The sequence below is a fragment of the Aotus nancymaae genome, unplaced genomic scaffold, assembly GCF_030222135.1.
Source record: "Aotus nancymaae isolate 86718 unplaced genomic scaffold, 86718_ANA_hifiasm-v0.15.2.pri h1tg000540l, whole genome shotgun sequence".
NCBI lineage: Eukaryota > Metazoa > Chordata > Mammalia > Primates > Aotidae > Aotus > Aotus nancymaae.
Window position 1 is genome coordinate 135268 of NW_026988955.1, and position 23917 is coordinate 159184.

The 23917-nt window shown below is 52.5% G+C and overlaps 2 pseudogenes; both read left to right on the forward strand.

The window, feature by feature from the left end:
• The first annotated feature begins 673 nt into the window (after positions 1-673).
• On the forward strand, positions 674-23571 carry LOC135273233 (amyloid-beta A4 precursor protein-binding family A member 2-like; annotated as a pseudogene).
• LOC135273234 (amyloid-beta A4 precursor protein-binding family A member 2-like) lies at positions 23512-23917 on the forward strand (annotated as a pseudogene).

Genomic DNA, 23917 nt, shown 5'->3' on the forward strand with positions numbered 1-23917 from the left:
GCAGCCTGCAGCCCTGTGGCAGGTCCCGGTGGTTTTGCAGTGTGGTGTGGGGCCGGTGCGGCTCTCGGCACAGCGGGGCAAGCCAGGATTTCTCTGGCTCGGGATGCAGGCCTGGCTCTTCCCAGAGCAGGCAGAGGTCAGGGGCGAGCTCTTTTCCCTGTGCACGTCTCCTGAACAGCTTCATCAGCACACCCTGCAGCAGGGAACTGGTGAGCGTCCTGCAGCCAGCTCGCTTGTCCCAGAGGGGCTGTGCACGTTCGGCCCTCGGGGCAACCTCTGCATTTCCTTTCTGGGGACTCCCAGATGAGCCCTGCTCCCCCAGATCATCCTGCTTCATATTGATGTGATAATCCCCTCCACAGTCAGAAGCATCTGCTGGCCCCGTTTGTCCGTGGGATAAGAACGGGCTTGAGCATGGCTGTCGGTGCTCTGTGTGGCATCAGTGGCCTGTTCTGTGGCTGTTTCCTTCCTCTGTAGCCCGGTATCTTTGACCCCCAGCCCGACGCTCCCTCCTCACCCACCAGAGGCCCTTGCCCAGCCTTGGCAGTTGCTTGCATTTATCTTCCTTCTTCAAGGCTGCATTTGAGGGTCTGCTGGCCAGCAGCGTCACGTCCAGCCTATGAACTGTGTGCCCTCTCGGGGCCAGGTAGGAGCCTGCGAGGAAGTGGGAGAAGTGGTCATGCATGGTGGTGAGGACTGAAAGAAGACAGGGCTGAGAAAAGTGTGATTACCCCCAGAATTCAGGGATGCCTGCACCACCTGGGGTTTGAAGAATGAATAGGAGTTTGCTAGGAAGATTCTAGAGGAACAACAGCAACAAAAAGCTTCCCACATGGGCACAGAAGAGGTGAGGCACAGATGGCACAGGGATGTGGTGTGTGATGGGCCAGGCAGCCATGGGCAGGGTCTAGGCCCAGGACGTCAGGTGCTTTGCACACTGTGGCTTGGAGGCAGTGGCCTTGTCATGCAGCACTGTGCCCCCATGGGACCCTTTAGAGTCCCCGGCTCTCGGTGTGCCCCTCATGCCCACACCACGGTGGGGGCAGGCAGGTGGGGTTTGGGCTGGGTTTCCACCAGATGGACAGTACTCCCTCTTGTGCTTCAGTATCAGAGTGGCCCCATGGTGTGGGAATAAATGTTGGGGTTAAGGAGACCTCCAGCTGGGTGGCCTGCTCCCGGGCAGGCAACAGATTAGAGGAAGTAGCAAGTCGGAAGGCAGCAGCTGCGGATGTTAAAGCCGGAGGAACCTCGTAAGGAATGGATGTCAGCTCCCTCGTTTGACGTGGTAGAAAGATGATGGTGAGGGGTTGGGCGCAGGTGCTGGCGCTGGGGCCTGAACCCCCATATCAGTGCTCTTATCATTCTTTATGGTAAGGAAACTGAGGCACAGGCAGGTTACACAGTCTCAGCATGTCAGTGGCAGAGCTGGGACATGAACCAAGGTGTCTGTCTCTGCACCTCAGTTCTGTGCGAAGTCCAGGCAGATGGCGCTGATCGGTAAGGGGTGCTTGCTGGCTGAGCACTGATGATCACCTGCATCTCAAGGAGAAACAGTGTCACTTGCTAATCTGATGGCTCCTCTGGGCACAGCACGTGGGCACCATGACCCTTTCTCTGCAAGGGGTTTGTTTAGTGTGTTTGGTAGAACATCCCCCAGCCTGCTAGGTGTGGCATGCACTATTTTAAGATCAATAACCCAAATTCCACAAGCTCTGTATCTCATGCAGCATTTTGTAACTTGAAAAAACAAGTTGGGAAGAGAACCTTGATGAATGTGTTTCATTTCCTGTCAGAGCAAATGAAACCTGAAATATTAATGGCATCATATTTCTTTTATCTTCCTACAAAAGGGCTTGAAAAATGCATTCCCCACGAGCCTAGCACGCAGCCCTGCCGCCCGTGGCCCCAAAGCATTAGTTGTCCGTACTCACTGACCTCTGGGAATAAACACGAGGGTTCACTTGAAGACATGGGGAGAATCACAGTCAGCCTGTGACTCTTGGTTTTTCAGACGTTGGACCGCTCTGGAGATCCTTGGAGTTCCAGCTGCTCTAGAGGTTCTGGGGAGGGAGCTGTTCACCCCGCAGCGTGTGGCCCATCATTGCCACCTATGACCGCCCCTCTGTGGGTGAATCAGCGGTTTCCTTTCTCAGCTGATTCACACTTCATTCATTTGTGCTCTTGTTCTTTACAGTGCCCTGAATATTTACGCATTGCCAAATCTCCTGTGGACAAACCAGCAAGAGGTCAAGACTGTCCCATGGACGGACGGGGTGAACCTCTTCTTGTGCCTGGGGATTCCGAGTGAGTAGAGCCCATCACGGTCACCACCGCTCTCGATGTGGCATTTGTGCATGAGTCTGGGCTGATGTGCTAACTGGGGGCTATAGGAAGAGTTACAGCCACCATGGCCTCACCTTTCTTGCACAAAAGCTTAAACACAGCTACGCTAAATATTTTTGCTCTGTGCTTTTACAAACTTACATTCATTTCGAGGTGAAAGAGGAAGAACAGGCATTTGTAGGGGACCACTTGCCAGGAGAAGACCGTGCATTTCCTGTGACCACGTCAGTCTGACTCTGAGATCCGGTCCCTGGGACTCCCCAGGTCTCTTGTCCCAGCTGCACTAAGTGCCTCTGTCCTCCAGCAGAGCTGTGCTGCTTCCTTGGGCAGCCTCCCTTCCCCATGGGGTGCAGATGGGCCCGGGCATCCTGGTGGTCAGTTCTTCCCAGGGCCCAGGAGGAGGGGCCAGCAGGAAGTGGGCAGGCTCTTTCCGCCTGACCTGGCAATAACAATTCTTAAATTCTGTACCCCAGGCTGCTCGCCTTGACCCAAGTGGCCAGTCCCAGGCATCGCCATGTGAGCAGGGCCCACCCCAGGGGCAGCAGCCGGGCAGCCAGAGACAGCGGTGGTCACCACAGTTAGTCCCCACAAGGCGATTATGCAAGACACTCTGGCTATGTCCTGCACAGTTGGGACCTCAGGGCCGTCATCTGCTGGGCAGTGCTAGCGACCAGGCCTGGGTTAGTTTCCTGGGGAAGTTTTTTTTTTTTTTTTTTTTTTTAAGACAGAGTCCCTGTGTCTGTCGACAGGCTGGAGTGCAGTGGCGCCATCTCACTGCAACCTCCACCTCCTGGGATCAAGAAATTCTCCTGCCTCAGCCTCCCAAGTAGCTGGGACTACAGCTACCCGCCACCACACCCAGCTAATTTTCGTACTTTTAGTAGAGACTGGGTTTCACTGTGTTGGCCAGGATGGTCTTGAACTCCTGACCTCAGGCGATCCTCCTGCCTCGAACTCCCACAGTGTTGGGATTACAGACCACCACACTGACCTGGTAGCACAGTTCTAAGCTTGGCATGACCATCTCCCTGTGTCTCTATCTGTGTATCCAAATTTCCCCTTTTTAGTAAAGACACCAGTCATATTGGATGAAGGTCTACACTAAGGATCTCATTTTAACTTGATTATCTGCAGAGACCTTATTTCCAAACAAGGTTCCAGACACAGGAGCTGGGGATTGGGGCAGACGTAATGCAACCCCTGACAAGCCTCCTCGAGGGGCAGGGCCCATTCTTGAGCTCCCTGCGGGGTCTGGTCTTGGGAGCAGCTCAGCCCCCTCCCGCAGAGATGGGAGCATCTTCCACAGCCGGCGATTGTCCTGCAGGAGCCCCGCGCCCAACGGAATACCTGGGTGCAGTGCACAGTGGGGCCACAGCTGTGTCACAGCCGTGCTCTGTCATTTAGTGGGCCTTCTGAGCTGTGTTCCAGCTGCCTGTTCCGACACGCTGCTCTCCCCGATGACCCTGCTCCTACTGGCTTCCCCACGTTTCTGATCTGTAACCAGACCCTGTTCCCAGGAGCTGGCTCGGCGCCATCCTGCTCCGCACCCTGTCTTAGGGGACGTCCTGACCTGCCCAACCTGTCCTGCTCCTGCTTCTCAACCCAGAGCACTCCAGCTCCTTCAGGTATTAGGTGAGACCTCAGAAGCAGGGACAGCAGGACGTATCCCACACGTGCCATGCATTGTGCTGAGGAAGCCATGGTCACTCTCCTAATGGTTCCTAGGGGTGAGGAAACTGAGGTTGTTGCTCACGTGGTAGAACTGGAATTCAGAACCTCAGCCACGCCTCTGTCACCACACCACGCCCTGTGCAGGATGCAGGGGAAACCAGGCAGCTAGGATGGGCTTGTGCCTTGGGATACTTACCCAGACCACCCACCCTCGCCCCCTTCACACCGCAAAGGCTTGGTCTACTTTTTCTGACATAGTGTTTATGTTGTCAGTATGGTCCATAGGCATATTTTAAGACGTCAAAGAGTTTTATAAGGTTTATGAAAAAAATAGCAGGCCCCTGGTCTCCCACACCATCTCCCCACAGCCCCCGCCCTGCCCACTCCGATAGGCCACCACTCCAAGCTCTTGTCGCTTTGTCCTCTGGATTTATCTCCACATTTGTAAAGAATATGGGCATGCTGCTATTTCTTAGTCCCCTGTGTGGTCAAGATGGTTTAACTCATAGATTTCCCTCCTGAGAGCTGCTCCATCTAACCCTAACCCTGACTCTAATGTATAGAGTTATATCATCATTAGGTGAATCCTTACGCAGCGTGTAGGGTATCAGTCAGGACAGGCTGCCTCATGAGGCAGGAACAAGCATCCCCAGAGCTGAGAGAGTTCCATTTCTCCAGCCTCCTGCCCTGGGGGTGGGCGCTGTCTGTGGTAGGTTTGGGTGGGGGAGGGGCATCACCGCTCAGCAGGCAGCTGCTCACTGGTGTCACCGTGTTTCCCACCCTCCTGTCATATGGAACCTGTGGTGCCCTTTCACCAGGATATCCCTGCTCAGGGGTCAGGGTGTCTTCCTCGGAGTGGCTAGGGGTCTGACTGCCCCTGCCCCTGCTTCCTGCCTCACTCCCTTTCCGTGCTGGTGTCTCAGCGCTTGGGCCTTTTGGGGTTTTAGAGGTGAACTGTGAGGCTGGACATGAAGAGGCTTCTCTGCCTCCCCCTCTTCCCCAGGAGTCCTCATCCCTATGTGGCCTCAGCACTTGGTCTGGCCAGATTGGCAGGTGCAGTTGTCATTTCTCATTCTCTGTGTTGGTTTTGAGTGATTTCAAGAGAAGATGCAGAAAGGCTGTGCCCCCACCTCTAAAAGCCAGCAGTCAGCCTGGCCACCCTTAAGCCTGCTCTAGTGGGCTTCCCGCCCTGTCACCCTGCTGTGACAGGCCCCACAAGGACAGACCCAACACGGGGCTTCCGCCCTCGCCTTCCCGAGTGCCCGGCAGCCCTGGTGCTGTTGCTTTCCCTCTCCCTTCCTTGTTCTCAGCCTCAGGAGGAAAGTGGCCAGTTTCTCACCATTAGATATGATGTTGTCTGTAGGTGCTTTGAAAAATTTTAGGTAAAATTCATATAACATTAGCCATTAACCATTTGAAAGTGTGTCATTCAGTAACACGTAGTGCATTTGCAGCGTTGGGCACACACCATCTGTGTCTTGTTCCCACACATTTTCATCATCCCAGAGGGAAATGCTCCATTAAGCAGTCACTCCCCAGCACCCCTCCCCAGTCTCTGGTAACCCCAGTCTGCTTTCTGTCTTCATGGGTTTACCTATTCTGGATGTTTCCTGTAAATTAGAAATCATGTAATTTTTAGCCTTTTCTTTCTGGCTGCTTTGACTTGGCGTAAAGTTTACACGGATCATCCCTGTTGCGGCACGTACCCGAACTTCCGTCCTTTTTAGGGCTGAGCAGTATTCCATTCTGCCCAGACACCACTTTCGTCTGTGCCCTCAGTTGATGAGTTTGGGTTGTTTCCACCTGTTGGCTGTCAGGAGTCATGCTGCTGCGAGCATGTGTGGACAGTGTTTGTTTCAGTACCTGTTTTGACTCTTGTGTGTATGTGTTTAGGAGTGGAATTGTTTCCTCATGTGGTAACTCTGTGTTTTAACATTTTGAGGAACTGCCAAACGTTTTCCCCTTCAGCTGCACCATTTTACATATTCCCAGCAGCAGCTAAGAGGGTTCTCCGTTTTCCCATCCTGGCCAACCCTTGTTAGTTTCTGTTTTTTTGTTTCTTTGTTTCGTTACGGCCAGCCTACTGGGTGTGAAGTGGGATCTGACTGTTTATTGGCATTTCCTGCGTAGGTGTTTTTGTAGACGTTCTTTATCAAGCTGAGGATGGCCTCTGCCTAATTTAGTGAGTGGTTTTTAATCAGAAGTGGGTGTTGGGTGCTTGTCAGATGCTTTTTCTGCATCAGTTGATCTGATCGTAGGATTTTTTCTCTCTAGTCTGTTGATGTGGTGGATTATATCCATTGATTTTTCTAATGTTGAACCAACATTGCAACCTTGGAAAAAATGCCACTTGGTTATAGTGTATAATTCTTTTTAAACATTATTAGATTTGATTTGCTAATAATTTGTGGTGGATTTTTAAGTTGTTTGCTCCTGAGAGGTAGTAATATGTCGTTTTCTTATAATTCCTTTGGTTCTGATGTTAGGATAATTCTAGCTTCATAAAATTAGTTAGGAAGTGTTGCATTTTCTTCCAATTTCTGGAATAGGTTATGAAGAATTGGTATAATTTCTCCCTTAAATGTTTGGTGGAATTCACCACTGAAACCCACCTTCCTATTACTGATGTTAATTCCACTGTAGCCTGAGAACATATTTTTATGATTTTCCTGACTCTCACTCCCACCTGGAATCGTGTGTGTTATTTGATGGTTTACTCAGTTGTCATCCGTCTTCCTAATTAGAGCGTAAGCTCCAGGGAAGTGGCGTCAGTGTTCCCTCTCATCCTTGCACCCACAAGACGGCCTGGCACCCTCTGAATGAATCCACCAGAAGGGATAAATGAGGAGGCCAAGCCACCTGGCTATGGGTGGCTGCTAATCTGCAGGATTCCTCTTGCTTGTGGTTTCAGTGAATTTGAGACACAGGTGAGTGAGGCTGCCAATGGGTGACTCCCAGATGTCCTCAACAAACAGAGGAGCGACTGCTCAGATCCAGGGGTGCAGCCCTTCCCGCCTGTCATGGGGAGCTGATGGGCTGTCTTTAGCATGGCACTCTGTGTAGTGCTGGCGCCCAGGCTTCCCTGGAGCAGCAGGTTGGCCCAGTCGACACAGAAGAAACAGGGCTTTTCTGTGGTCACTTCTGCGTTGCCAGTTGTTCTGTCCTCTTCCTGTGGCTGAACCTTCTGTCCTCACCTGTCCTACATCCCCAGTACTTGGTTTTTGAGATTGCAGTAGTGGAACTTGTGTGCACATTGCAAAAAGCCAGTTTACCCCCATTCTCCATGTCTTGTTGATGGTCCCACTGCCAGCATCAGTTCTCATGAGCAGATTTCTAAACCATCTCCATCTGTTCCACTTTTAATTGCAAGTGTAAAAAATATTATTTTCCTAATTCCGTTAAGGGGAGGGAGAATATGTATTCCTAAAGACCACAGTTCTTGTATGAGGAAGCACAGATCTGCCGCCCACCTACTAAAGGAAAGGTTGCTTCTGCCCATCATCAAAGCTCTTGAGCAGTTATTTACCTAGAGGGTAAAACTGGCCCGTTCACAGCTCTGTAAAAACAAGGTGGAAAAATGTGGAAGTAACTGAGTTGGTGAGGTGGAAGGGGGGCAAAGCCTATGTCTCCCATCCCTCCCTGACAGTGCAGCCCCCTAACCTTCCAGCCCCCAGCTGTATGTGTGGGAATGGTTGGGTAGAGGTGCATCGTGGTGGTCCCTGCTGCTGCTGGGGCTGTTTCCTGAAGAAGGCCCAGTTTCTGGCTTGACTTCCCCCTTAGAATCCCATAAGGTCCATCCGGGTGAGTGCCGAGTTCTCCACAATGGGAGTAGGATAGAAATGAGTACCTTGACCTTCACTGTCCCTCTGAGCCGGCCCTGGGGGTGGGCTCTTTTTCTGCTTAAATTGACATTCCAGACAGGCTCTGGAACTTTCTGTCATTCTAAGACAATCAAAGTTTCTTTGGTTACTTTCAGTCCCAGCAGCCAAGAAAAGGAGTAATTATAGACTCTTTGGAGCTTCTCCCACCTGGCTGGAGTCTGACCTGTCTTGGAGCTGACCGGGGTGGGAGGGCCGTGTGTCCCCTTCTGTCTTCCTGTGCCTCTGTTTTTGCTGGCCGGGGAGCGCCCCCAGGGATGGAGTGCCTGGGGAGAGGGCAGTCTCTCCACGAATGGGCTGGGTGGCACTTCCAGGGTCCAGCAGATGTTTCATTTGGACCTCCTGTCTCTGGGGACCCTCGGGTGGGTTTCTCAGAGATGCCCTTGCTGGCAACTTGCAGCTCATCCCTGCAACCTGGGGGAGGCCTCGCTGGGCTGATGCTCTCAAGTGCTCCCCGACCTCCCCTGTGTCCCGAGGGAGTGCTCCTGGGCTGTTTTCAAGGCGGCCCTGGACTGGCCCCACACTGGTGGGAGGGCTGTGTTCCTTCAAGGTGGCCCCCCGGGTGGTCCCACACTGTGTGAGCAGCAGGCAGCTCCTCCTTGGGTAGCTCCTCCTCTTCCCTTGTGAGGTGGGTCTGGTCATGGCCTCTTGCCTCTGGAATTCTCAGGAGACCCAGGTGTTGGCCCCCCTCCCCCAGACATCGGGGACTCAGTGCAGCCCTCCTGTGGGTCAGCTGGAAGCCCTGTTTGGGACTCAAGATGAAGCCACTTCCCCAGCCCCCTCCATGGGGCACAGCCTTCCACAGAAAGTCCCTGCTCCTCTCCTGGTGCCCTGTAAGGCAGAAACCGTGCTGGGGTGGGGAGCTGGGAGCATTTGTTGATGTGGGATGTAGGCGTGCTTGTCAGCTCTCCTGGCCCTCAGGGCAGCAGGACAGCTTCCATGAACATCTCCTCCTGCTGCCAGTGGCCTCTGGCGAGAGACTACTCGAATTGGTCCCCTGTAGCTCGTGCACCTTAGTGGGGGCCTGGGGACAGGAGGCTATGAAGAGGTTCCAGAGCCAGCTAAAGCCGCCGAGACTCAGAGGGAATCTCGTGCCACTGCCTCCTGTGCCCCATCCCCTAGCAAAGTGGGGCTGACAAGGGATGACCTTGCATCCTTGTGCTTTGTTTACTGGGACCTGGTGCTGGTGCCACCACGGGCCCAAGTCATCCACCGCCCTTTCAGCAACGCAGCGCCGCTTGCAGGGCCCGGCCGGGGAGGCAGCTGGCTTTGCACAGGTGGAAGATCATGGCCATTTCCAGAGTCTGTTGCCAGGCTCCACAGAGTTCAGGAGTTGTTTCTCCCTCTCAGGGTCCAAAGTGGTCGTTTGCAGGAGTTTGGCAGTACCCAAGGGTTAATTGGGATGTTATTGCGTGCGTTTGGCTTAGAGAGAGGAACGTTTTAGGTTTATTTAAATTAGCAGTAATTTAAAATTACAATTTTAGTCTTAATTGTATGTATTTGGAGATGTCATTTCAGTCTTTGGAAATAATTGCAGAGTAATAGTTTGGGAAGTCATATTACAATGCACAGACGTTCAAGTGGAGAAAGGTCCCTGTGGGTGAGCCTCAGCCTGGCAGAGGGGCATCCAGCACAGCTTCCACAGCACGTGGCCCTCCCAGCTGGGTCTGGGCGTGGCTGCAGCTGAGACCAGCCCTCCTTTCTGTGCTGTCCATCCCAGGGAATATGGCCACAGGGGCCACAGTTACCTAGACTGACCTGGTGTCAGAATCACTGTCTCTGCTTCTGGTAGGATGTCCTTGGGAGGGGAAGGGAACCAGCCAGTGAGATCGGGGGTAGGAGGAGTGACAGGGTAGAGCAGACACTCACGCTGGCAGAAGAGAGGTTGACATTCACCAAGGAGCGGGATTTCCGAACCCTGGAGAGCTGCAGGGGACGCCTGAGGCGCCTCTGCAGCCCACAGCATGAGGTGCTGGCTTCCGTACCCTAGTGCAAGTGCAGACTCCACACCTAGGAATCCTGGATGTAGGTGCCATGAGGTGCCCATCCCTTGAAGTGGGTAGGGTTTAATACCCAGAAGGCAGCCCTCCCTGGAGCACAGCCTCAGGTGCTTAGAGACCCTCCCCTCTGAGCCCGTGCAGGATGCGACATGCAGGCAGGCCTGGTGCTGCAGGCTCAGAGATACCCGTGGGCTATGCCGCGCTCTTTATCCACCAGGGCAGTAAAAGCAACGTCCAGGGTGGCTTAGCCTCCTGCAGGGCCTGTGGCAGGACAGCCAGGGTTCCTGATGGTGAAGATGGTGGACAGCCCCCCAGAGGGTTGGTCCCATCTCGCCAACAGAAGTGACCTGTGTGGCCTTAGTGGCCAGTGCCACCTGTTGTGGTAGTAGATTGTTTAAAGCCAGATCCCATTGTGGCCGCAGAGGGAATGAAAATGAGGGGTTCTTAGCTGTGATGTGATGCTTGTGTTCTGCCAAATCCGTATGTTGGAATTCTCATCCCCAAGATGATGGGGCCTTTGGAATTCTTAGCCCCAAGGAGGTGGGGCCTTAGGGAGGTGTCTTAATCTATATTCTGCTGCTGTAACAGAATACCACAGATTGGGTAATTTTTTTTTTTTTTTGAGACGGAGTCTCGCTCTGACACCAGTCTGGAGTGCAGTGGCGCAATCTTGGTCACTGCAACCTCTACCTCATAGTTCAAGTGATTCTTCCACCGCAGCCTCCCGAGTAGCTGGCACTGCAAGTGCTCACCACCACGCCTGGCTAATGTTTGTATATATACATATTTTTTTTTAGTAGAGACAGCGTTTCACCATGTTGGCCAGGATAGTCTTAATCTCTTGACCTCGTGATCTGCCTGCCTCAGTCTCCCAAAGTGCTAGGATTACAGGCGTGAGCCACCGTGCCCAGCCCAGATTGGGTAATTTATAATGAACAGAGCGTTATTTGGCTCATGGTTCTAGAGGCTGGGAAGGCCAAGATTGAGGGTTGAATCTGCTGAGGGCCTTCTTGCTGCATCCTGCCATGGTGGAAGGCATCATACAGCCAGTGAGAAAAGGAAGGGGGCCGAACTCATTGTTTTATTAGGAACCTGCTCCTCAATGACTAACCCACTCTCGAGATAATGGCATTAATACATTCACGAGGGTGGAGCTTGTAGGACCTAATCACCTCTTAAAGGTCTCCCTTCTCCACATTGTTGATTGGGGATTAAGTTTTCAACACACGAACTTCGGGGGGCACATTCCAACTATAGCAGTGGGTGATCAGGTCCTGATGGTGGAGCCCTCATGATGGGATCAATACCCTTTTAAAAGAGGCTGCAGAGAGATCCTCCCGCCTTCCACCATGTGAGGACGGAGTGAGAAGGTGCCATCTCTGAGCCGTCACGTGGGTACTCACCAGGCATGGAATCTGCTGCCTCTCTGGTCTTGGACTTCCCAGCCTCCTGAACTGAGAAAAGTCAGTTTCTGTCGTTTATAAGCTACCCAGTTTATGGTACTTTGTGGGAGTACCCTGAATGAACTAAGACTCCCTTTAAACAAGTGTCCTGCTTTCTGAAAGAGTGTGGGGCTCACAGTCTGCTAGTAAACACAGTTGTAGGAGCAAAGGCAAGCCCACGCTGGCTCAGATTTTCAGACCTTATCATCGGATTAGGAGCGAAGTCCTCCACCTGAGGCTTTATTGGTCTGAAGTCAGGGTCTTCTGGAGCCCCACAGGTTGTGCGCTTGGCCTGTGGAGCAGTTTTCTCCACAGCACCCGTCTCTCCTCTGCCATGTGCCAGGCTCAGCAGGGGCAGAGGATAGACTAATGACAGGCACAGCTCCTGCCCTGGAGGATTCCACGATCTGCGGTTTGATGCTGGAGCCCAAGGAGGACAGCCCACGAGGTCAGAGCAGAGGGCCCGGCAAAGTCCCAGGAAGAAGCGATTGTGTGCGTAGGCTGCAGGAGTAGAGGCTGTCCTGGAGAAAGGGGGTCATGGCCTGGGGGTGGGGGTGGTTCCAGGCAGAGAGAGCAGCTTGCACAGGGTAAAATGAGGCATGGAGTGGGTGGCCTCTTCCCCCGGTCTCTAAACATGGAAAGAGGGCTGGGGAGAAGAGACGGGGTGGAGGAGAGCAGGACTCGCAGGCCTCCGTGGCCTTGCGAACAGAGTGAAGAGCTCGGACTGTGTCCTGTGTCCTGGGGCTGGGGCCACTGCAGGGTTTGAGCCGGGAGGCTTTGGAGCCATGCCCTCTCCACACATACTACACACCACAGATATACCTCATGCACACCATACACGCCACGTGATACCATACGTACACACCATACAGATTTTGTAAACACCACATCCTATACACGCCGCACGCCTTACACACTTCATAAATTTCACACACACAGCACACCGCACTCCACATATATGTTACATCATCCATACAGCACATCACCGTCTACACAGACAACTTATTCACACTACACAGATACCACACACACCACATATCATACATAAATATGCCATACACACCTAATACACACCACACACACCCCATACACACCACACACAGCCCATGTATACCACACAGTACACCGTACTCACTACACCATGCACACGAAACATACACACTCAACCCTTCCACACTACATCACACTCCACACATACCAGACATGCATCACATACACCACAACCATATACCATACACAGTATATTGCTCACACTCACCCTCAAGGATGCCCTGCCACCACACACACACTGCACACATGTGCACGCACCACACACATACCATGCCCACCTCACACACACACACACCCCGTACACACCACACAAAACACACATATCATTCCCACCTCACACGCCACATACTGTTACATATATGCCATGCCAACTTCACACACCACGCTCACCCCATACACACCCCACACAACACACATATCATACCCACCTCACACATCACATACTACTACATATATACCATGCCCAATTCACACACACCACACACAGCAGATACACACCACACATCATACCCACCTCACAAACACCACATACTGCTACATAATACCATGCCCACCTCACACACCACATTCTACTACGTGTATACCATGCCCACCTCACACACACCACACACACCACATACACACCACACACAACACACATCATACCCGCCTCACACACACCACGTACTACTACATATATATCATGCCCACCTCACACACACCACGTACACACGACACACAACACACATCTTACCCACCTCACACACACCACATACTGCTACATATATACCATGCCCACCTCACACACACCACACACACCACATACACACCACACACGACAGACATATACCCACCTCACACACCTCATACTACTACATATATACCATGCCCACCTCACACACCCCACACACTTAACCCATATACAGCATACACCACACACATACTATGCCCACCTCACACACACCACACGCATATCTTATACACACCACGCACGTCATACCCACCTCACACACACCACACACATACCCCATGCACACCACACACAACACACATACACACCTCACACACTAAACACCACGTATAACCACGCCCACATCACATACCCCACACACTTAACCCATATACAGCACACACACACCACACACATACTATACCCACCTCACACACATACCCCACACACACCACACTTATCATACCAACGTCACACACCCCACACACTTAACTCATATACACCACACAACACATATCACACCCACCTCACACACCACACACTGCATACACAACATGCCCACCTCCACACCCCACAAATTTTGCCCACATACACCACAGACATACTATACCCACCTCACACACAATACACACATATCATACCCATCTCACACCCCAGGCACGTATCATACCCAACTTACACACACCACACACATACCCCATACACACCACACACAACAGACATACCCACCTCACACGCTACACACCACGTATACACCATGCCCACCTCACACATCCCACACATTTCACCCATATACACCACACACACACTACGCACATATCATATCCCCCTCACACACACCACACACATAATATACCCACCTTTCACACACCACACACCACATATATACCATGCCCACCTCACACACACCACACACTTAACCTATATGCATTATACACACCCACCTCACACACACCCATATACACTACACACACACCACACACATATCATACCCACCTCACGCACCACACATACCCATGTACACCACACGTATCATATCCACCTCACAGACACCACACATACCCATATACACCACACACACCACACACATATCATACCCACCTCACACGCCACACACACATCATACCCACCTCAGACACGACACACACTTAACCCATATACACCACACACATCATACCCACCTCACACACACAACACACTTAACTCTTATACACTACACACACACCACACACATATCATACCCACCTCACACACCTACCTCACAAACACCCCATATACACCATAGAAATACCATAACCACCTCACACATACCACATACCACATGTACATCATACGCACCTCACACACACCACACCCTTAACTTATATACACTACACACACACCACATACATATCATACCAACCTTACACACATACCCCATACACACCAGACACTACAGATACACCATGCTCACCTCCCACACTCCACACATTCAACCCATATACACCACACACATGGTACACACGTACTTCATACACTGTCACACACCACACATAAAACCCCCACACACGCCATATACAGCACACACATACCACGTCCACCTTGCAAACACCACACACATACTTCATACACACCACGCACTGTTCACAGTTACCAGACGCCACGCATATACCCGATACCCACCACACCCAGCTTATATACACACACCGCACATACCACACTCACCACATAATACCCCACATGCACACACCATACGCATTTCTTTTTATTTTTTTGAAACGGCGTTACGCTCTTGTTACCCAGGCGGGAGTGCAATGGCGCGATACCGGCTCACCGCCACCTCCGCCTCCTGGGTTCGGGCAATTCTCCTGCCTCAACCTCCTGAGTAGCTGGGATTACAGGCATGCGCTACCATGCCCAGCTAATTTTTTGTATTTTTAGTAGAAACGGGGTTTCACCATGTTGACCAGGATGGTCTCAATCTCTTGATCTCGTGATCCACCCGCCACGGCCTCCCAAAGTGATGGGATTACAGGCGTGAGCCACTGCGCCCGGCCACGCATTTCATATACGCCACACACACTTCATAAATACCACGTACACACCACACCACACTCCACATACATATTACATCACCGCACATTCCACACAGACAACTTATTCACACTATAAAGATACCACACGCACCATACAATGTCATACATACATATACCATACACATCTTATAGGCACCACACACCCCATACAGACCACACACCCGTCATACAGCCACACACGTTACACACACCTCATATGTACCACACACCACAAAACTACACCATGCATAGAAAACATACACACACAACCCTTCCACACTATATCACACTTCACACACACCACACACACATATCACATTCACATCACACACCACATACCACAGACCGTACACAGAACACTCCACACACCACACTCTCCAGAATGCCTCACCAGCATGCACATGTACGCACCCCACACACTCCCGACCTACCACACCACGCACACTGTATGTCACACACACACCACAGTCTTGCACCACCCACATTTGCATGCAAACTACTCATTTTGCATCCAGACTGCTTGAGTGAAACTGAATGGTTTAGTTTTCCCCAAGTTAATACTGCTCGTCTACACGCCACCGGCTGTCCTGGCTTGCACGTCCCCTGGTCCCGCCCTTCCTGGGTAAGCGCCACCTCCTGTGTTTCGGGTATCTCTGGCTGTGCCCTGTGGCGTGCTCATGTCCTAATCACATGGGAGGCCCCAGTGGCTGTTTTCTTGGCGGAGACTGGCCTGTTTGCCACCACTCCTGAGGCCCAGAGCAGCGGCTGGTGCGGGAAGTTCTACTTCCTTCCCTCCCCACGGGACATTTTGTCTCACGTCTGACATCTCCCCAGCTAGAAGAGAGACCCTCAAAGATGCGCAAGTGGGTTTCATTATAATGCTGGTGAATAATCAATGCGTTTTGGTAAAAAACTCAACCGGTACATACATCTTCAATAAAGTAAAATGTGCATGGCCCCTCTGCTCCCACCTTTCTCCCCTCCCCTCCCCTCCCCTCCCCTGAGGACACGACTGACAAGCCTTTGGGGAGCTCCCCCTTTCTGTGTGCCTTCACGTCCGTGTATGGGCTGGGGAGTGTGTGTGTGTTCTCTAGCCATCTTAACGGAGCTGGAACTGGGATCTACACACGTGCACTGACTGTGTAGCTCACTTGCCATTTTCCCTCCAAAACAGGACTTTAAGATCCCTGACTGTAGTGCCTGTTGCCCTGCCTCTTTAAAAACGCCATCGACTCTTGGAGCACACGAACTCTTTCATTTATTTAACCATCCCCTTATTTATGGGTACTTTGGTTGTTTCCAGTTTTTTAAAAGATTACCAGCTGGGTGCAGGGGCTCACTTCTGTAATCCCACCACTTTGAGAAGCTGAGGCAGGTGGATTCCGAGGTCAGGAGTTCAAGACCAGCCAGACCAATATGGTGAAACCCCGTCTCTTTAAAAAATGCAAAAATTAGCCAGGCGTAATGATGCGAGCTTGTAGTCCCAGCTACTTCGGAGGCTGAGGCAGGGGAATTGCTTGAACCCGGGAGGTGGAGGTTGCAGTGAGCCGAGATCACGCCACTGCACTCCAGCCTGGGTGACAGAGTGAGACTCTGTCTCAAAAAAAAAAAAAAAAAGATTGCTGCAATGAAAACCTTTAGCTGTCATTTTTCATCTTGCTGTGGGAGAACGTGGTGGGAGATGCCGTGGTGGTAGAGTGGCCTGGTGCATGGCCAGGCTTTGTGTGGTTCTGTGTATTCTTCCCAGTGTTCCTTTCTACAGTGATTGCCTCCGGGAGATGACGACTGTGTTAGTGCCCACCATGGCCCACCAGAAGTGTGAGAATGTGGGGAGCGGCATGTTGGACCACAGGGCAAGACCAGGCCCTGTCCTGCAGTGCCAGGAGCCCAAGAGCGAGGACGTGGAGCGGCCATTGGAGGCCATGTACCTGAGGGCCTGGAGCTGGCCGCCCTGTGGCCAGAGAGCCCCATGCCCGAAGAACAGGAGTGCCACAACCACAGCCCCGATGGGGACTCCAGCTCCAACTATGTGAACAACACCTCCAGGGAGGGAGGACACTATGACGAGGACCTTTCTGAGGAGGAGGAGAGGGCATCACCTACTACGTCCGCTACTGTCCCAAGGGTGACGGCTACCTGGAGGGCATGGACTGCAATGGAGAGGAGTACCTGGCCCACACAGCGTGCATGCAGTGGATGGCGACGAGTGCCAGGAGGCCATCAGTGGAGTAATGGACGGACTCGGCAGGCCCACACCCCCAGGGCCACAGGGCTGAAGGCAGCCAGGACTACCTGGATCACTACCTGCCCATCCGGGAGTTTGAGCCCTCCGTCCTAGAGGCCCGTGACCAGAAGAAGATGGGCCCCACTGTCCCAGCAAAGAGGGCTACCAGAACTACTACCCGGCAGAGGCCAATGGGAACACTGGCACCTCCCCCTATTGCCTAAGGTGTGGGGATGGGGACCTGGAGGACCAGGAGGGTGACATCGACCAGATCGTGGCCGAGATCAAGATGAGCCTGAGCATGGTGAGCATCACCAGCGCCAATGAGGCCAGCCCTGAGCATGGGCCTGAGTCAGGGCCTGGGGACTCTGCAGAGGCCTGCCTTGCCAGCAAGGCCCCAGCAGGCACGAGGCGAGGGCCAAGTCACTGTGAACCTCCCTTCCAAGGCCAAGCACCACGGAGATCCCCAGAGAGGCTTCAAGCCCAACACCAGGACCCCAGAGGAGAGGCCGAAGTGTCCCCACGAGCAGGTAGGACCCTGGCTGTCCCAGAGAAGGGAGCAGAGGGGCCTGAGAGCAAGGAACCTCCTGGTAGAGGCCTCGCAGATGCTGAAGCGAGGGGGTGGGAGGGGTGGGTGCCTTGCAGTTCTAATGGTGGCTGAGCACTTCACTGGTCCAGTTATGAAGCATGTTGTGTGAATGCTGCGGCCACTCTTATGCTCACCCCTCAGACTCAGGAGTGAAGTCTTTCTGAGGGCTGATTGGCCACTGATGTTTCACAGAAGACTCCCCTACTCCCACCCTAGAAGAGAGTCCATTTCTACCCTGCTGCCCTGGATCTACTCATGGTGGGGCAGTGTCTGTGGGAGAGTCTGTCGATCTTCAGGAGTGTACTCAGACCAGCAGGGCAGTGGCAAAGACGTGGGGGCGCTGCTGCTCACACACTGCCGTGGCCAGTGGTGGGTGGCCTGGTGGCTGGGGTGGGGGCCCCCGTGCATTTCACAATGGAAGTGTCTCTAAAAGCCTGGGGACCTTGTTCTGATGGGCAATTAGCCGTGAATAACTATTTGGAAAAGGATTTTTTGAAAGTTTGACAAAACCTTAAAAAACAAATGCTAATGAGGGCAACGGATGTTAGCATAGCTGTGTTTTCTTTAAATTATAGCAGAGTCAGCGTGCATTCTAATAAACACATTTGAAAAGCTGCCTTCCAAAAAAAAAAAAAAGCCTCACTGTGAGTATATAAAGAAGATGTGATTGATTATTGGACTTGTGTAAAGGGACTTCTATTTGTCCAGTTACGTGGACTGCTTTTGGAGCGGGCGGCGGCTCCTCGGGACTGCAGCGCGCTGCAGCAGCTCCGCACCCTGGCCAGGTAAGCTGGGGGGCTCAGGCTGTCTGACTCGCAGGCGGTGGCAGCCTGGGGTCTCCTGCGGCGCTGGAGGCACCCGGACGCGTTGGGGGCGGCCGGAGGTTGCGGCCCCAGTGCTCTGGAGCACTGCCTTGTGTACTCGGCGGAGCTGCGGGGCAGTTGTTGCTGGGATCTACGGAAGCAGCCCAGCGGCCCGACTCCTCTCCTCTGGGCCACGTCCTGCTCCCACCAGCGGTGGAGGGAGTGTGCAGCGGGTACTAGGCGGTGGCTCCTGCATCCCTGGGTTGGGTGGGGGAGCCTGGCAGCGAATGGCCACCTGGTGCCGGCTAGAGGCTGTGTCTGGGGGTTGGAGGGCACTCGAGTCCCACCGCCCGGCTGAGTGGGCCGCTGGTGGCTGGTGCATTCCTCCATCCTCACTTGGCACTGGCGTCGATTCCCAGTGCTGGGTGGCAACTCGGTTGGGGTCGCCTCTGGGTTCGCTGTCACCGGAGAACCTGAATCTGGATCTTTGCCCCCTTCCCTTTTCCTTTATAATAACGCCCAGAGAGAAAAACTTCTCAGTTAAAAGACCCCACACCCCGTTGCCCCTGGGCTCCAGGCACCAGGTTGGGGGCACGGGAGGTGGGGGGCGGGACCTGCCCCTGGGCCGGGCCCCTTTCACAAGGTATGCACTGCCTGGCAAGGCTGCTGGTGGTAGATCTGGCTGCAGATGGTGAAGGAGAACATTGAGGACAGTTCCCTGCCCTTTGGCTGTGCTGAGCCCATCTGGAGTGTTTCTGGTTCTAATCAGAAGTGGAACCGTTTCAGTGCATCTTAGAGGTTCACGTGAGTGATGAACTTGGGTGGAGATGGTGACACAGCTTGTTGTCTCCTCCTAGGCTCTTAGTGCATCCAAGATCTTGAGCTGCCAGGGGCCTGGCCACTCCCACCCCGAGCCCTACCTTGGCTGAGCTGGTCACTGCTGCGTGTCCCGGGCTGCCGGCCTGCCTGTCATCTGCAGTGCACAGGTATGCATGTGTACATGCACCACACACATATCATGCCTGCCTCACACACAGCACACCCATACCTATGCACACCACACACATCATACCCACCTCTCACACACTACACACATGGTATGCCGACCTCACTTACACCACACACACATACGCCATACCCACCACACACAACATACATACCCACCTCACATATACCACACACATACCCCCTACACACCACACACCTAACTCATGTACACCACACACACCCCACATACATACATACTCACCTCACACAGTCCATACACACCTTACACAACACACGTACCCACCTCACAGAGCACATATACACTATGCCCACCGCATACACACCACACACTTAACCCATATACAGCACACACACCACACACATACCGTGCCCACCTCGCACACACCACACACATAGCCCATACATACCACACACTACACACATATCATACCCACCTCACACACCGCACACTACATATATACCATGCCCACCTCACACACCCCAGACACTTAACCCATACACACTACACGCACAGCACACACATATCCCCACCTCACTCACACACCATACACTTAACCATACCCACCTCACACACATACCCCATACACACCACACACAAAAAAGTCATACCCACGTCATACACCACACACCACATATACACCATGCCCACCATACACACCCTACACACTTAACCCATATACACCACACACACACCACACACACCATACCAACCTCACACACAGCATACATATATCATACCCATCTAACACACGTACCCCATAGACACCACACAACACATTTACTCACCTCTCACACCACATATATACTATGCCCACCTCGCACACCCCATACCCTTAACCCATGTACACCACACACACACCACACATACCATGCCCACCTCACACACACCATACATTATATCATACCCGTCTAACACACATACCCCATACACACCACACAACATATATCACCTCTCACACCACATATATACCATGCCCACCTCACATACCCCACACCCTTAACCCATATATACCACACACACACGGCACAGACATATCATACCCACCTCACACACCACACACCACATATATTCGTATCCTCCTCAGACACACCACACACTTAACCCATGTACATCACACACACTACACACGTATCATACCCACCTCACATGTATACCATACACTTCTCATACCCACCTCACACACCACACAGCACATATGCACCATGCCCACCTCACACACCCCACACATTCAACCCATATACACCACACATATTCCACCCACATACCATGTCCACCTCACACACACCATACACATATCATACCCACCTCACACACACCACACGTGTATAACAACCACGTCACAGACACCACGTGTATACCGTGCCCACCTCACAAACACCAGCCACTTAACCCATACGCCCCCCACACACACCGTACACACCACACATATACCCACCTCACACACACGACACACATACGCCATACACACCACGCACAACACACATGTCATATCCACCTCATACACCATACCCTAGATATATACCATGCCCACGTCACACACATCATACATACATCATCCCTACCTAACACACATACCCGTACACACCACATACAGCACACATACCCACCTCACACACCACTTATATACCATGTCCATCTCACACAGACCACACACTTAATGCATATACACCACACACACCACACATACTACCATGCCCACCTTACACACATTATACACATATCATGCCCACCTCACACACCAGACATCCTTAACCCATATACAACACACACCACATATATACCATGCCCACTTCACATACCCCACACACTAACCTTTATACACTACAAACAAAGCACACACATATCATATCCATCTCACACACACCCCACACACCGCAGGTACACCACACACATATCATACCCACCTTACACACCACACACCACATATATACCATGCCCACCTCAGACACACCACACACCATACACATATCATACCTTCCTCACACACATACCCCATACACACCACACACAACACGCATATCATATGCACCTCACACACCACAAAGCACGTATACACCATGCCCACCTCACACACAGCACATACTTAACCCATGTACACCACACAGATCCCACACACATACTTCATGTACACCATGTCCTCTCCACACGTACTACACACCACAGATATACCTCATACACACCACAGACAGCATACACACCACACATACCATGTAATACCATACGTACACAACATACAGATTTTGTAAACACCTACACACCCTATACATGCCACGCACCTTACACACTTCATAAATTCCACACACACAGGACAGCACACTCCACATACATGTTACATCATCCATACAGCACATCACCTTCCACAGACGACTTATTCACACTACACAGATACCACACACACCACGTAATATACATGCATACACCTTACACACCTAAGACACACCACACACACCCCATACACACCACACACACCCCATACATACCACACACTACACCATACACACTACACCATACACACGAAACATACACACTCAACCCTTCCACAGTACATCACACTCCACACATACCAGACATGCATCACATACACCACAACCACACGCTATACACAGTATATTGCACACACTCACCCTCAAGGATGCCCTGCCACCACACACACACACACACACACCCCACACTTCTTACCCACCACACTACACACTGTATCTCACGCACACACCACACAGCCCCGGCCACACAAGCTACCCGTTGAATGAAATGGAATTATTTAGTTTTCCCCAAATTTATACTGCCCATCTGGGCAACCTCAGCTATCCTGGCCGACACATTCCCTGGTCCCACCCTCCCTTGGGTCAGCACTGCCTCCGGTGTTTCTGGCGTCTCTGGCTGTGCCATGGGGTGTGCTCACGTCCCGATTGCCTGGGAGGCTGGCCCCTCTGCCCCAGTGGCCACCTTCCAGGAGGAGACTGGCCTTTTTGCCACCTCTCCTGACGCCCAGAGTGGCGGCGGGTATGCGAAGTCCTGCTCCCTCCCCTCGCTGTCTGCCCTTCCCCACGGGTTGTTCTGTCTCAGTGCTGACATCTCCCCAGCTAGAAGAGGAGACCCTCAAAGGCGCACAGGTGGGTTTGATTATAATGCTGGTGAATAATCAAATACGATTTGGTAAAAGACTCAACCAGTACAAACATCTTTAATAAAGTAAAATGTGCAAGCCCCCTCTGCTCCCACCTCTCTCCCCTCCCCTCCCCAGAGGACATGGCTGACAAGCCTTTGCAGGCTCCCCCTTTCTATGTATGTTTGCATCCGTGTATGGGCTGGGGAGTGTGTGCGTATTCTTTAGCCATCTTGACAGAGCTGGAACTGGGATCTACACATGTGCACTGACTGTAGCTCACTTGCCATTTTCCCTCCAAAACAGACCTTTAAGATCCCTCACTGTAGTGTGCATTGCCCTGCCTCTTTAAAAACGCTGTCAGCTCTTGCAGTACGCGAACTCTGCCGTCATTTATTTAATCATTCTTTTATTTACGGGTACTTAGGTCGTTTTCAGTTTTTTGAAAGATTGCTGTAGTGAAAATCTTCAGCTGTCATTTGCTGTTGCTGTGGGAGAATGTGGTGAGGTGCTGTGGGGGTGGAGTGGCCTCGTGTGTGGCCAGGCTTTGTGAGGTTCTGACTCTGTCCTTCCCAATGTTCCTCCCATACTGGCTGCCTCCTCCAGGAGATGATGGCTGTGTGAGTGCCTGCCATGGCGCACCGAAAGTGTGAGAGCGCGAGGAGTGGCATGTTGGACCACAGAGCAAGGCCGGGCCCTGTTCCCCACGGCCAGGAGCGAAGACAAGGAGCTGCCCTTAGAGGACTATGTGCCCGAGGGCCTGGAACTGGCCGCCCTATGGCCAGAGAACCCTATGTCCGAGGAGTAGGAGTGCTACAGCCACAGCCCCGATGGGGACTCCAGCTACGTGAACAACACCTCCGAGGAGGAGGAGGAGGGCATCACCTACTACATCCACTACTGCCCCGAGGACGATAGCTACCTGGAGGGCAGGGACTTCAATGGGGAGGAGTACCTGGCCCACGGCACGCACCCCGTCTACACTGACACGTGCCAGGAGCATCCACACTACACGCCTCCTAACTGGACCAACCAGTGA